Genomic DNA, 15304 nt, shown 5'->3' with positions numbered 1-15304 from the left:
AGCATAACCAAACTATATGATTTTGTAGGGATGAACTTTCTTTGGCCATGTTATTTTGAGAGGACATAATTACTTTGTTAGTATGCTTGACATATTATTATTTTTATGTCAATATTAAACTTTTGTCTTGAGTCTTTCGGATCTGAACATTCATACCACAATAAATAAAATTACATTGATAAATATGTTAGGTAGCATTCCACATCAAAAATTCTGTTTTTATCATTTACCTACTCGAGGACGAGCAGGAATTAAGCTTGGGGATGCTTGATACGTCTGCAACGTATCTATAATTTTTGATTGTTCCATGCTATTATATTATCCATTTTGGATGTTTAGTGGGCTTTAATATGCTCTTTTATATTATTTTTGGGACTAACCTATTAACCGGAGGCCCAATGCGAGTTTCTGTTTTTTTGCCTATTTCAGTGTTTCGCAGAAAAGGAATACCAAACGGAATCCAAACGGAATGAAACCTTCGCGATGATCTTTCTTGGATCGAAAGCAAACCAGGAGACTTGGAGTGGAAGTCTGGAATTCCGTGAGGCGGCCACGAGGCAGGAGGGCGCGTCCAGGGGGGTAGGCGCACCCCCACCCTCCTGGGCCCCACGGGGCTCCACCGACGTACTTATTTCGCCTATATATGCTCTTATACCCTACAAACACAAGGGGGGCCACAAAACCACTTTTCCACTACTGCAACCTTCTGTACCCGTGAGATCCCATCTTGGGGCCTTTTTCGGCGATCTGCCGGAGGGGGAATCGATCACGGAGGGCTTCTACATCAACACCATAGCCTCTCCGATGAAGCGTGAGTAGTTTACCACAGACCTTTGGGTCCATAGTTATTAGCTAGATGGCTTCTTCTCTCTCTTTGATCTTCAATACAAAGTTCTCCTCGATGTTCTTGGAGATCTATTCGATGTAATACTCTTTTGCAGTGTGTTTGCCGAGATCCGATGAATTGTGGGTTTATGAACTTGATTATCTATGAATATTATTTGGTTCTTCTCTGAATTCTTATATGCATGATTTGATATCTTTGCAAGTCTCTTCGAATTATCTGTTTGGTTTGGCCTACTAGATTGATCTTTCTTGCAATGGGAGAAGTGCTTAGCTTTGAGTTCAATCTTGTGGTGTCCTTTTGCAGTGACAGTAGGGGCAGAAAGGCACGTATTATATTGTTGCCATCGAGGATAAAAAGATGGGGTTTATGTCATATTGCTTGAGTTTATCCCTCTAGATCATGTCATCGTGTTAATGCGTTACTCTGTTCTTATGAACTTAATACTCTAGATGCATGCTGGATAGCGGTCGATGTGTGGAGTAATAGTAGTAGATGCACAATTGCTTCGATCTACTTGACACGGACGTGATGCCTATATTCATGATCATTGCCTTAGATATCTTCATAACTATGCACTTTTCTATCAATTGCTCGGCGGTAATTTGTTCACCCACCATAATACATGCTATCATGAGAGAAGCCACTAGTGAAACCTATGGTCCCCGGGTCTCTTTCTTATTATATTGCATCTCTTTTATTATCGCATCTTGTTTACTATTTTGCAATCTTTACTTTTCAATCTATACAAAAAAATACCAAAAATATTTATCTTACTATCTCTATCAGATCTCACTTTCTCAAGTGACCGTGAAGGGATTGATAACCCCTTTATCGTGTTGGTTGCGAGGTTCTTGATTGTTTGTGCAGGTACTAGGTGACTTGTGTGTTGTATCCTACTGGATTGATACCTTGGTTCTCAAAAACTTAGGGAAATACTTGCTACTTTGCGGCATCACCCTTTCCTCTTCAAGGGGAAACCAACGCATGCTCAAGAGGTAGCAGCGGTCAAGAACATCCTGAAGTACCTAAAAAGGACCAAGGATATGTTTCTTGTTTATGGAGGTGACAAAGAGCTTATCGTAAATGGTTACGTCGATACTAATTTTGACAATGATCCGGATGACTCTAAGTAACAAACCGGATATGTATTTATATTTAATGGTGGAGCTGTCAGTTAGTGCAGTCCCAAGCAGAGCGTCGTGGTGGGATCTACATGTGAAGTGGAGTACATAGCTGCCTCGGAAGTAACAAATGAATGAGTCTGGATGAAGGAGTTCATATCCGATCTAGGTGTAATAACAAGTGCATCGGGTCCAATGAAAATCTTTTGTGACAATACTGGAGCAATTACCTTAGCGAAGGAATCCAAATTTCACAAAAAGAACCATACACATGAGGAGACACTTCAACTCCATCCGTGATCAAGTCAAGGAGGGAGACATAGAGATTTGCAAAATACATACGGATCTGAATGTAGCAGACCCGTTGACTAAGCCTCTTCCACGAGCAAAACATGATCAGCACCAAGACTCCATGGGTGTTAGAATCATTACAATGTAATCTAGATTATTGACTCTAGTGCAAGTGGGATACTAAAGGAAATATGCCCTAGAGGCAATAATAAAGTTGTTATTTTATATTTCCTTATTCATGATAAGTGTTTATTATTCATGCTACAATTGTATTGATTGAAAACCTAAATACATGTGTGAATACATAGACAAACACTGTGTCCCTAGTGAGCCTCTACGTGACTAGATCATTGATCAAAGATGGTTAAGGTTTCCTAACCATGGACATGAGTTGTTATTTAAAAAACGGGATCACATCATTAGGAGAATGATGTGATGGACAAGACCCATCTGTTAGCTTAGCATTATGATCATTCAGTTTTATTGCTATTGCTTTCTTCATGTCAAATATATATTCCTTCGACTATGAAATTATGCAACTTCCGGATACCGGAGGAATGCCTTGTGTGCTATCAAACATCACAACGTAACTAGGTGATTCTAAAGATGCTCTACAGGTATCTTCGAAGGTGCTTGTTGAGTTGGCATAGATCAAGATTAGGATTTGTCACTCCGAGTATCAGCGAGGTATCTATGGGCCCTCTCGGTGATGCACATCATAAGCTTGCAAGCAAACGACTAAGGAGTTAGTCATGAGGTGATGTATTACGGAACGAGTAAAGAGACTTCCCCGTAACGAGATTGAACTAGGTATGAAGATACCGCCGATCGAATCTCGGGCAAGTAACATACCGACAAACAAAGGGAATAACGTATGTTGTCACAACGTTTCGACCGATAAAGATCTTCGTAGAATATGTAGGAGCCAATATGAGCATCCAGGTTCTGCTATAGTTATTGACCGGAGAGGTGTCTCGGTCATGTCTACATAGTTCTTGAACCCGTAGGGTCCGCACGCTTAATGTTCGATGACGATATAATATTATATGAGTTATGTGATTTGGTGACCAAACGTTGTTGGGGTCCCGGATGAGATCACGGACATGAATAGGAGTCTCAAAATGGTAGAGACGTAAAGATTGATATATAGGACGATGGTATTCGGGCACCGGAAGTGTTCCAGAGAAAACCAGATAGTCATCGGAGTACCGGCGGGGGTACCAGTCAACCCCCGGGAGTATATTGGGCCTATTGGGCCACAAGAGGGGAGCACACCAGCAGACAAGGGGCTGGCGTGCCCCCCATGGTAGATGGCCAAGTGGGGAAGGAAAGGGGGGAGGATTTGACCTCCCCTTCCTTCTCTCTTCCCCCTTTCCTTTCTTATCTGGTAATTAGTAGGATTCGGCCTACTTGGGGCGCCCTCCTGGCTGCTCCCCCCCCTCCCACCTATATATATATGAGGGGGTGCCCCTAGCACATATCAGACAATAGTTTTAGCCGTGTGTGACGCTCCCCTTCACAGTTTACACCCCCGGTCATATCTTTGTAGTGCTTAGGCGAAGCCCTGCAAGGATCACTTCACCATCATCGTCACCACACTGTCGTGTTGACGGAACTCATCTACTACCTCGACGTCTTGCTGGATCAAGAAGGTGAGGGACGTCACCAAGCTGAACGTGTGCAGAACTCGGAGGTGTCGTATGTTCGGTACTTGATCAGTCGGAGCTAGAAGAAGTTCGACTGCATCAATTGCGTTGTCAAACGCTTCCGCTTAGTCTACGAGGGTACGTAGACACACTCTCCCCCTCGTTGCTATGCATCTCCATGGATAGATCATTGTGTGTGCGTAGATTTTTTTCGTTTTTCCATGCAATGTTTCCCAACAAAAGAAAGTACACAGATGATAACCCACAAGTATAGTGGATCGCAACAGTTTTCGAGGGTAGAGTATTCAACCCAAATTTATTGATTCGACACAAAGGGAGCCAAAGAATATTCTCAAGTATTAGCAGCTGAGTTGTCAATTCAACCACACCTGGAAACTTAGTATCTGTAGCAAAGTGTTTAGTAGCAAAGTAATATGATAGTAGTGGTAACGGTAGCAAAAGGTAACGGTAGCAAAAGTAATGTTTTTGGTATTTTGTAGTGATTGTAACAATAGCAACGGAAAAGTAAATAAGCGAAGAACAATATATGAAAAGCTCGTAGGCAATGGATCGGTGATAGAGAATTATGCCGGATGTGGTTCATCATGTAACAGTCATAACCTAGGGTGACACAGAACTAGCTCCAATTCATCAATGTAATGTAGGCATGTATTCCGAATATAGTCAGACGTGCTTATGGAAAATAACTTGCATGACATCTTTTGTCCTACCCTCCCATGGCAGCGGGGTCCTAGCGGAAACTAAGGGATATTAAGGCCTCCTTTTAATAGAGTACCGGACCAAAGCATTAACAAATAGTGAATACATGAACTCCTCAAACTATGGTCATCACCGAAAGTGGTCCCGATTATTGTCACTTCGGGGTTGCCGGATCATAACACATAGTAGGTGACTATAGACTTGGAAGATAGGATCAAGAACTCTCATATATTCATGAAAACATAATAGGTTCAGATCTGAAATCATGGCACTCGGGCCCTAGTGACAAGCATTAAGCATAGCAAAGTCATAGCAACATCAATCTCAGAACATAGTGGATACTAGGGATCAAACCCTAACAAAACTAACTCGATTACATAATAAATCTCATCCAACCCATCACCGTCCAGCAAGCATATGATGGAATTACTCACGCACGGCGGTGAACATCATGAAATTGGTGATGGAGGATGGTTGATGATGACGATGGCGACGGATTCCCTCTCCGGAGCCCCGGACGGACTCCAGATCAGCCCTCCCGAGAGAGTTTAGGGCTTGGCGGCGGCTCCGTATCGTAAAACGTGATGAATCTTTCTCTCTGATTTTTTCTCCCCGAACACGAATATATAGAGTTGGAGTTGAGTTCTAAGGAGCTCCAGGGGGACCACGAGGTAGGGGGCGCGCCCAGGGGGTAGGCGCGTCCCCACCCTCGTGGCTAGGGTGTGGGCCCCCTGGTCTTGATCTTTTGCCAGTATTTATTATTATTTCCAAGAATAATCTCCGTGAAGTTTCAGGTCATTCCGAGAACTTTTGTTTCTGCACATAAATAACACCATGGCAATTCTGCTGAAAACAGCGTCAGTCCGGGTTAGTTCCATTCAAATCATGCAAGTTAGACTCCAAAACAAGGGCAAAAGTGTTTGGAAAAGTAGATACGACAGAGACGTATCAACAGAGCACTACTCCCCGTCAAGTTGCTAGGAGAGGGCAGCTGCACGGATACCTATGCATGTGAGTGCCAAGGTTCGAACCCCTATAAAGGTTGCCTTGGCCCTCCTTTTATTGCTCAAGGAGTAACCAAAGTGGCAAAACAGTCATTACAGGGTGATTAGACTGATGCAGATCTATCATACCTAACTCTGCTAGTTGGGACAAAAATGCATTAAATGCACTTCTAGGTGTCGTGTGGAGGGTGAACCCCGACAAGGGTGATGCACCGCTTACCCACCTACCTCTTATTAGCACGACACGCCATTAGGACGGGTGTCAGAAAAGGTAATCCTCCTTCCCAGCAAGCTGACACGTATGGCTTGCCTCCACCTAATCACTTGCGGGCTAGACACCTCACTGATCAGCGATCAGCTGGCCAAAGAGGTGGAGCGCTGGCGTTCAGCGGTAAGTCCGTGCCTGAGGCGCTTGCCGGGCAGTGACTTGTCGGCTCTCTTTTGCCGGGAGTTGGTTGCTTATGTTGTGGATCTTGTGCCTTGTCCCAAGCTTGGATCTTCTTAATGCGCTCCTTGATCTCACAAAGAGCACCTTCTCTGGTCTAGTTGTACGAAACTTGATATTTGCCGAAGGAGCTGCAACTCGTCTCTGCATAAGTCAGGGTAGCAAACACCCATGTTTGTTGCATCGACATCAAGCATCTCCTGATATTGTTCAAAGGCTTCCACTAAAAAGGGTAGCTGGAATAGTGACGAAGTGTCCTCAGTATTGATGATCCGTTGTAGAGACATGTGAGGATTCGGGGCAAAGGAGGCCAGCTGTGGCCATTGAGAATGCAGTGTATTCCCAGCCCAATTATCCTTAAAAACAAGATTGACTTGCCTGAGCCAGGAGTACAAGAAGAATGTAACTTGTAGGTGTCCAGCAGCTTCAGGCAATCCTTCCACCAAAATGAGCATTGGGCATTCTGACCAGGAAGCAGGCTGTTTTGGATGTGAAATGTGGGTGTTTGCAATTGAAGAAAGAAAGGAGCGAGGTAGGACCAAGACCAAATAAGACAATTCTAGCTCTTCTTCCCGACCCTGGACCCCCGCGTTGCCAACCCTAGGCGACACGGGGGAGACCGCGCCGCCAACCCTCGGCCTCCTCTTCTCGATCCCTCCTTCCCGCTGCCACCGAGTTCATGCCAGCGGAGCCTGGGCTGTGGACTGTGACGGCGACGGCGGGATCTTCTCCCTCGCGCGCGGTGGCGTCTTCTTCTGGTGGCGGCGACATGGCCACTACGGTGATTCGTCGGCGCGGTGCGGCGGGATCACGGTGGAGGATGTGGCGGCGGCAATAGCGGCGGCGCGGCCTTCCGCGGCGGAGGCGCCCCTCTGGCGATGGCTGGAATCTCATATCTCGCCGGGCCCAGTTGGGCTTAGGTGGGTCAGCGGATCTAGTGCGCGGCGGCAGGCTGGCACGATGGGCCTGACGAAGCCGACTGCTCTGGCACCGTGGTGGTGCTGCGGCCGGTCAAACGGCGGTGGCTGGATCCTTTTGGTCCGGTCCCTTGCATAGAAGGCGGTGATCCATGCACAAAAAGAAGGATGGAGTTCTTCAAACAGATCTGGGTGAAAACCTGCTCTTCGCTAGATGCCAAGGCCGACAATGGCGGCACTCTTCGGTGTCGTTCCCTTCTTGGAGGCATTGCCGTGGAGAAGTTCTAAGCCACTATCCGCTACCTCTAGGGGAAACCCTAGATCAGTAGATCGGAAGATAGTGGCGTTCTTGTGTCGTTTCCCCCTTGGGGCGTCGTTCTTGGAGGTGTGCATGGGCTTGAGGGACCAGTGGACCGCATCTTTGGTGGAGCGGTGCTTCATCCTACACATTGATGGCGATAAATCTCGATGGCGTGGCGCAGTGCAGATTCGGCGTCCGATATGTGAGGATGGACTCGCGCAGGAGGATGACGTTGTCTGGCTCGCGGTGGCGTCGATGGTAGAAAGGCCTGAGACGGTCGATGCGTCAGTTTATGCTCTTAAGATGGATCAATGGAAGACGGTGGTGTCGGGCTTTGCAGGGTGCGCATGTGGTGCTCATTGTGAGTGCGTCGGACCGGTGTGTGATCTAGTCCCGGTATGTGGCTAGGCTGGGGCATCCAGTTTTAGATGTTAGGGTTTGGTGCGATATTTGCTTGGTATTAGGCTCGGACATTCGGCACCCCTTTATCGAGGGATAGGAGTAACAACATGTGTTGCTGAGATGGGGCCTTCAGGTGTACTGACGTGTTGCTTTGTAGGTCTTTGTGAAAAAATAATAAAATGACTGTTATCATCGTCTAGAGGCAGAAGCTGGGGTACATTTTTTTTAAGGACCAAGACCAAATTAGGCCACCTCACCTCGACAACGATTATCCACCTGCCAGGCACGGCCAAAAAGAAAAAAGAAATGCACAGTCGTACACCGATGGCGCGTCGTCTTGCATTCGGCAGTCGGCATGGCACGTCGCACGGCACCGGAACTCGTACTAACTCCACCGCAGCCAGCCAGCAAATAAGAGCGGGGTAGCCGGTCACATGTAGCCCGCGCGCGAAGTACAGCACAGCCCCGTCGGCCGGAGTAATCTCTTTTATGCGTCTCCGCGGGAAGCGGCTGCTCATTTGTAGCCGCGGTGCAGGTCGGACGTCCCCATCAACGACCCCATGCCCGCCTAGCCAATGGGGATGGTGGATGGGATCTGCGCCGAAAGCCACTGCTCACCACTCCACAATGCGAGGAGGCAGCGCATGGTGATCACTGGCGGAGCCCAGTGGGCAAGGTGTGGCAGCCGCCACACTTTGATTTGGCACCAACTTTATATATATATATATATATATATATAAACATATACTTTTCTTCACAAAAATGCAAACATATACTGCTCGTTAGTTTTAGACCATGCTAGATTGATTCATTCAAACAAAGCTAGATGAAGCACATAAGTAGATCGAAAGCACACAAACTGGCAGCTTAATTGATGTGTTGCCCAGCACATGCCCATCTCACTACGTAGACATACACGAACCAGCTCGCTTTCACTGCACATGCCCATCTCACTATGTAGATGCAGTGGCGGAGCTTAGTGGAGAGCAACCTGGGCCATTGCCCCCCAGCCCATAAGAAAACTAGCATATATCCCCTAGTATTCAGCCCATATGCCCAGTTAAAACCAGCCTAAAGTCATATTTCTTGCCCCTCCACAAAATCAGCCCGAGCTCCGCCACTGCGTAGATGTATGCAAAATAACTATCTTTTGCATCTCTGAGGCTAAAAATACCTCTCCAACAGATAGTGTAGATGCAAAAAATAATAATAATACATTTCCGTCTTCGGAAGATGCAAACCACAACACCTCACGGTGCAAATTTGCATCTACACCTCTAGGAGATGTAAAAGGAACAGCAGTGTGTCAACCGCCGAACCGTCTTCATTGCACCTCTGCCAGCCCGCCCGCCGGTGATTTTTGCCATGAAATGCGTCGCCGTCGCCTGTCGGCCCATCCCTGATCCCACCGCCGGCAGCAGCGTCGTAGCCGTGGCCGACCCGCCGATTTGAGTCTGCTACGCTGATGACTGCCCGCCTCCGCCGCCGGCGATTTGTGCCCGAAAACGCCGCCGCTGCCGCCTGTCCATCCATCCCTAACTTCATCGCGACCCCACGGCCTATCCCCGCCACTGCATGTGTCTTCTCTAGACATCATTAAAAGATTCTGTGCAGTGTAGTTTGAATTGGCTATTATGTTTTTGCATCAATTTTTTTTAGAGGGCATCAATTTTGTCTAGTTGACAGTTTGCCACACCTTAATTTTTTTTCGTCCTCCGTCTCTGATGGTGATGGTGTACACGGATCGATGCTATGCTGGACTTGAATCGATTTGATGTAACGCGTGTACATGTACAGTTGTACCGATGTGGCACGGGTACGGGGGCTGCCTCCGTCGGCGTGCGCGCTTGGGAGTTACGGCAGCAGCGTGAAGAGCGCGGCGCAGTACGGGAGGAGCACGAGGAGGAGAGGACGCCTTCGGCTCCGGTGCGTCGCGGGGCCGCCGTTCGCGGCTGACGTTGCTGGCGTCGTCGCCGGCGTGCCGTACCCTGCCGGGCGTTCACACTTTGTTAGTACAAGACGGTTCTATCTTCTATGTGTACGTAGGAGTATGTGAAATACAGAAACATGGTTTGAACAAAACAGTTTGCTTCCATGAGACAATTTGGTTCATGCACTGTTTTATCGACTGAACAAGTCGCTACTCGACTGCCTCTCTGTCTGGTCGATGTTATAATAGCATTACTTGGCATGTATTTTGTTCATTTTTCATAACTCTGGTATGGGTTTCCTACATTACTTACATGTACAGTGTACTCTATTTTACATGTAGGATACAGTTGTGCAAACAGCAGACATATTGAAGCTAATTCGAGAATTGATCTGAACATCTACTACTGTAATGTCGCAGTTGACATGGTAATGTCTAATTACGCACGAGACGAGAGGATCAGAAATTCTTTTGGCATTCGTCAGTTTCCTGTTTACACTACTGGGACGGACAACATTGCAAAGAAACGAAAAGGCTGCATTTGAAAAGGAGCATTTATTGCACGCTGCAGAGCATATACTGTCATTTCGTACCTGACGCCGGGGGCACGGCGCCGCCCGGCGGCTCCGCGCCGGGCAAGCCCAGCATGGCGCAGAGCCTGGGCGGCGGCGCTTCGACGCGGCAGATGGTGGGCAGCGCCAGCGCACGCACGGCGTCAACGCGGACCCCGAAGGACCCGTACCCGCCCACGAGCCCGCACAGGCAGGCGGCCTCGCCGTCCACGACGCCGGAGAGCGCCCCGCAGCAGCCCTTCTCCGGCCGCGTCAGCGCGCTCCCGGACTCCACGTACGTCAGGCAGGAGGACAGGTTGAGCTGCGCGCCCGTGCAGTCCAGTTCCCCCCAGCTGGGCGCCGGAGCCGCCGCCGGAGCGGCCGACACCTGCGCCTGCACCGCCGCCCGGGGCTGCAGCGTCGAGACCACAAGGAGCGCGAGGGCGACGGCCGCGGGTGGCATCATAGCCGCGGCGACGGCCCTGGTTTCTTGGTATCTGGACTGTGTCGGCCGTGCTCTGTTTGACATGTGGAGACGGGGAGCGCAGGGTGTGTCTTTGTTTTGTGTTCGTGAGTGAGCGATGGGGATGTGTAAACCGTTGCTACGAGCAACCGAGCAAGCAGTAGTGGGAAGGGGGCTGTGTCACTGTTTGGGTCTGGCGTTGCTGCCAATTGAGGCCATCGTCCATGGACCGTGGTCGATTCACTTGTTATCTTGTTGGGTCTCGTCTCGTCTCATGGCAAGTGGAAACTCGTATCCATTACTATCCCTATGCTTGCCTCTAGTTACCGTCAAAATGGCGAATTATTGCACAACCTACTATTCCGAGAGTTGAAATTCGTAAAGTCGTGCATTAAACGCCTGGACCACGCTATCCAAATGCCGGCAAACCCGAGGGCAAACCTGGAGGAGATATGTGGGCGTCTGGACCTCCACCATGTAAGCGTCCGATAACTCATATATACACACAAAACCCGTGCCGCACGTCCTAATCTAGAAGCGTCTCCGCACATTCATGTCGGTCTACCGCTCTACAACGGAAGCGTGGACGGCATGAATGTTGGTCTGACCAATCGCTATTTCAATTCTGACGCGAAGACCAAGGAGCCTACTCCGGTTGTTGCATGTTGAAGCGGCGCCGGTCAATCAGGCTATTTAAGCAAGACGGCCTCACCGGCAAACCCTACATCATATCTTCAATATGCGCACCGTCGCCTCTCATCTCGTCCTCCTCTCTCCTCTGCACTCCACTCTGTAGTGATGGGCAAGTCCGGTAGCAGCTCCCTATGGTTCACGGCGTCCGCAGGTGGATCCTTGAGGTCGTATGGATCGTAGCGCCGCCGCCGTCAACGCTCTCTGGGCCCGTCGGTGTCAACCACTTCGTCGGCTCAAAGTAGGAGGTGGTGCTCTCCTCAACCGACGACAAGCAATAGCAGCCGCCCCTCATCAAGGCCACACGCATGGACGAGGAGTTCTCGCCGCAGATGGCCCTCTCGATCGAGCGCTCGTGCCACAACCGCGGCCTGATGCCTCCCTCGCCGCCACGCAACCTCCGCATCAAGGAGGAGGCACCCTTGCCGCCGGCGCAGCACTTCGGTGGCGTCCAAATCGGACGATACATGAAGAAGAAGGTCAAGCGGGTGTCCCTGTCGCCGCCGCGTAGCACGGACGGACAGTTCTTCCAGTCGGCGTCTCAGCCATGCAAATTCCGGTGCGGCAAGGAGACGACGCTTCCATCACCTCCTCGTCGGTCCAGGAGTCAGTGGCGCCCAGTGAAAATGGAGGAGGCTCCCAACCCGATCGCCACTGCGTGCGGCCGCCTCCTCCGCTACCTTGCATGTGGCGGCGACGGTGACTCATCCTTGCGCAGCATGACAACTGCCCACGAGGCAGCCGAGCAGGCACGCTGCCGTCCCCTCTTTGTGAATTTAGACATCGCGGTAGATTGGGTCCTACTGACCCCAACCTCGATTAATTTGTGGATGTGGGGTTGATTGTGGAGGTGTCGTGGGGCTCCGCGAGATTTTAGAGAGGTGTGGTAGTAGGTTTGGGCGGTTAAGAATTTCTCTTGGACCCTCCACATCATGTGTTTTTTTGGAGCAAATGAGGATGATGCGAAAGTGGAGGCTTTAAATCTTGTATCCAACTCTTCTTTGACAATGGTCTGAATCTCCTTCATGGAAGCGGATTTAAATTTCGTCATTAAGGGTGTGAAATGCGCAAATTTCGTCATTAAGACCAACTGTTTTGTGCGGCGAGGGGAACCTTTGATGGTACCCCTAGGGAACCTCTGTTGCCGTGTTGTCCCAAATCCTCCTCCTCGGTATTTGTCGGATTCAGGGGTCCGCAGACCTAAGAAAGGTTCAAACTCTGGGGCGTGTGCGAAGAACTCAACCTCTCCAGCCAACCAGTTCGTTGCCCCCACGGCCTAGCTTGATGAACGAGGAAGAAGGTAGACGTAGCAGTTTACCCAGGTTCGGGCCACCTAGCGGTGTAAGACCCTACTCCTGCTTTGGGCTGGATTTGCCTCACGAGGGGCTGAGATGAACTAGTACAAGGAAAGAACAACCTCGCGAGGTCTGCTCTTGTGAGGGAATGAGTTGAGAGGTTCGGATCGGGTCAGAGAGAGATCCCCGCTATGGTGGTGGCTAGCCTATACTTATAGTGGCATCGGTCCTCTTCCTCCAAAACGTAGGCGGGAAGGGATCCCGCAGTGGCCAATTTGAAAGGAGACAAGTAGTACATCTTATCCTAACGAAAGGTGGTCTTCGCCTGCAAAGCTTCCGGTCGTGACGTTGCGGTGGGCTTGGTGATGACATTTGTCCTGCCGTCCTGGTGGTCTTGGTCTTGATGCACGGGAATGGAAACCATTGCCTGATTCTTCGGGACCCCGTGCCTGCGTGTAACGCCCGGATAATTAAGCTATAGTAATCCCAAGTTAATGGTGCCATGTCATCACATTACTGTTGCTAATCCTCATTTAATCCAAGTCACAATTCAAATTCAAAACAAAGTTTAAAGTCAAAATTTAAATTTTGTCAAACATGAAAACTAAAATGTTCAAGTTGTTGCAAATAATCTTTGAATAATATTAGTGGCGTGCCAACATTTTTATAAAATGTTTAACGGCTATAAAATAAAGAAAACAAACAAAGAAGAAACAAATGAAAAAGGGAAAAGGCAAATTAGAAAAATAAAACACCCCCTTGTTCCCTGGGCTTTGGCCCACTAGAGCCGGCCCACTCCTCCTCCCTAGTCACCCCCCTCCTTTCCCTATTCACCCGATCATAAAATAAAGAAAACAAATAAAGCAGAAACAAATGAAAAGAAAAAGGCAAAATAGAAAATAAAACACCCCCTGTTGCCTGGGCTTTAGCCCACTAGAGCCGGCCCACTCCTCCTCCCCGGTCACCCCCTCCTCTTTCTATTCACCCGACCGGGCGCGTCCCACTCGTCCCCGCCGCGCCCGCCTCACATCACCGCCGTGTTCCTCGTCTCCGCCGTCGTCCTCTTCCTCGTCCCGATCAACGAGCGTAAGCCGGGAGCCACCACAGCGAGCCCGGCGAGCTCGTCTTCTTCACTGCTGCTACTAAGCTATCTAAGGCTTTTCTTAGCCGCTCGGTGAGCTCCTCTACCTCCTACTCCTCCCCGGTTGCTCTCTCGCGCGCCCTAGCTAGCTGTCGTCGACGCGCCCGAGCGCGCCGCCGCCTGCGCTCATCGCCGACATGTTTCCGGTGACCAAATGGTCACGGACTCGCGACCGCTGGCCTCACCGCGTCATGTACGCCTCGCCTAGCGCATCAGCTCGACCGCTAGCGCACTGCACTGACGCCTTCACTGTAGCCCGTAGCCGCTCTGCCGCAGACCTTGACGCCGGCGCCCCGGCCAAGTCCGGCGATGCCACCACCACCACTCGACGCGTCGTCGAGTGGTCGTTCAAACGTGACCGGCCCCGACCAATTTAGTGGCTTGTAGACGAAATCCGCCGCGCGCGTGTGCCTCCACTGCATTCTGGCGTCGCCGGCATCGACGTGGCTGGCCGGGCCCCACCTCTGGGCCACTGCTAGTGGGTCCGCGGATCCAGTCAACGTGCTGACTGGGCAGCCCAGTGTCACTGACATGCAGGCCCCACCGCATTTTTAGTTAAGTAAAACGTTTTATAAATAAAATTAATTAGTTAATTTAATTAGTCATTGACATGTGGGGCCCAACCACTAATTAAATCTGTTTAGCTCAATTAAACTGTTGTTAGCCCCACTGTCTATGACAGGTGGGACCCAGCTGCCAGGTTTGACGTGAACATGTGTGGTTGACATGTTGACCTCATGCTGACGCAATAATTCATTTTTGTTAATTTAAATAATTCCAGAATATTGTTAAAACTTTGAAAAAATCATATAAAATAATCCGTAACTCGGTTGAAAAAGTTATATACATGAAAGTTGCTCAGAACGACGAGACAAATCCGAATACGCTCTTCGTTCATCTCTCATGTGCCCCTAGCATAGTGCACATGCAACCATTGCCCTCCGTTTCATCTGTCCGAAAATGCCAAACTTCAGGGAAACTTTCCCGGATGTTTCCCCCTTCGTCGGTATCGTGTAGCCTTGCGTTAGTTCACCCCTAGCGATACTTATTGCTTGTCATGTATCTGTTTGCTCTGTATTTAATGTTTCTCCCCCCTCTTCTCTCCGGTAGACCCCGAGACTGATGCCGATGCCCCTGTGATCGACTACGTCGACGACGACCCTTCTTCCCTTTCAGCGGAGCTTCCAGGCAAGCCCCCCTTTGATCATCACGATATCGGCCATTCTTTTCTGTCGTGATTGCATTAGATTTTGCTACTGTAATTGATTGCTCATATTCTGATGCATAGCTTGCTTTTGTAACCTGCTCATTGTACCTTACCTGCTTACCCTAAATTGCTTAGTATAGGTTGATTAGTGATCCTTCAGTGACCCCACCTTGTCCTTGTTACCCCTGCTTCATCATCGACGACTCGAGCAATGTGGTCGACGACCAGAGCCCGACACCTCACATCACATCACGCCCCTTTTGTTGCTCGACTCTGCTGAGCTATTATCGAGTGCCAAGGGTGATACCTCATAACACACTCCTGATGATGACT

At 49.5% G+C, this 15304-nt stretch overlaps 1 pseudogene; it reads right to left on the bottom strand.

The window, feature by feature from the left end:
• Positions 1-8825: 8825 nt before the first annotated feature.
• LOC123083769 (non-specific lipid transfer protein GPI-anchored 12-like) lies at positions 8826-11115 on the bottom strand (annotated as a pseudogene).
• Positions 11116-15304: the final 4189 nt, after the last annotated feature.

This window comes from Triticum aestivum, chromosome 4A (genome assembly GCF_018294505.1).
Source record: "Triticum aestivum cultivar Chinese Spring chromosome 4A, IWGSC CS RefSeq v2.1, whole genome shotgun sequence".
NCBI classification, from domain to species: Eukaryota; Viridiplantae; Streptophyta; class Magnoliopsida; order Poales; family Poaceae; genus Triticum; species Triticum aestivum.
The sequence above is the reverse complement of the archived record's forward strand: the minus strand, read 5'-3'. Positions and strand labels throughout refer to the sequence as shown.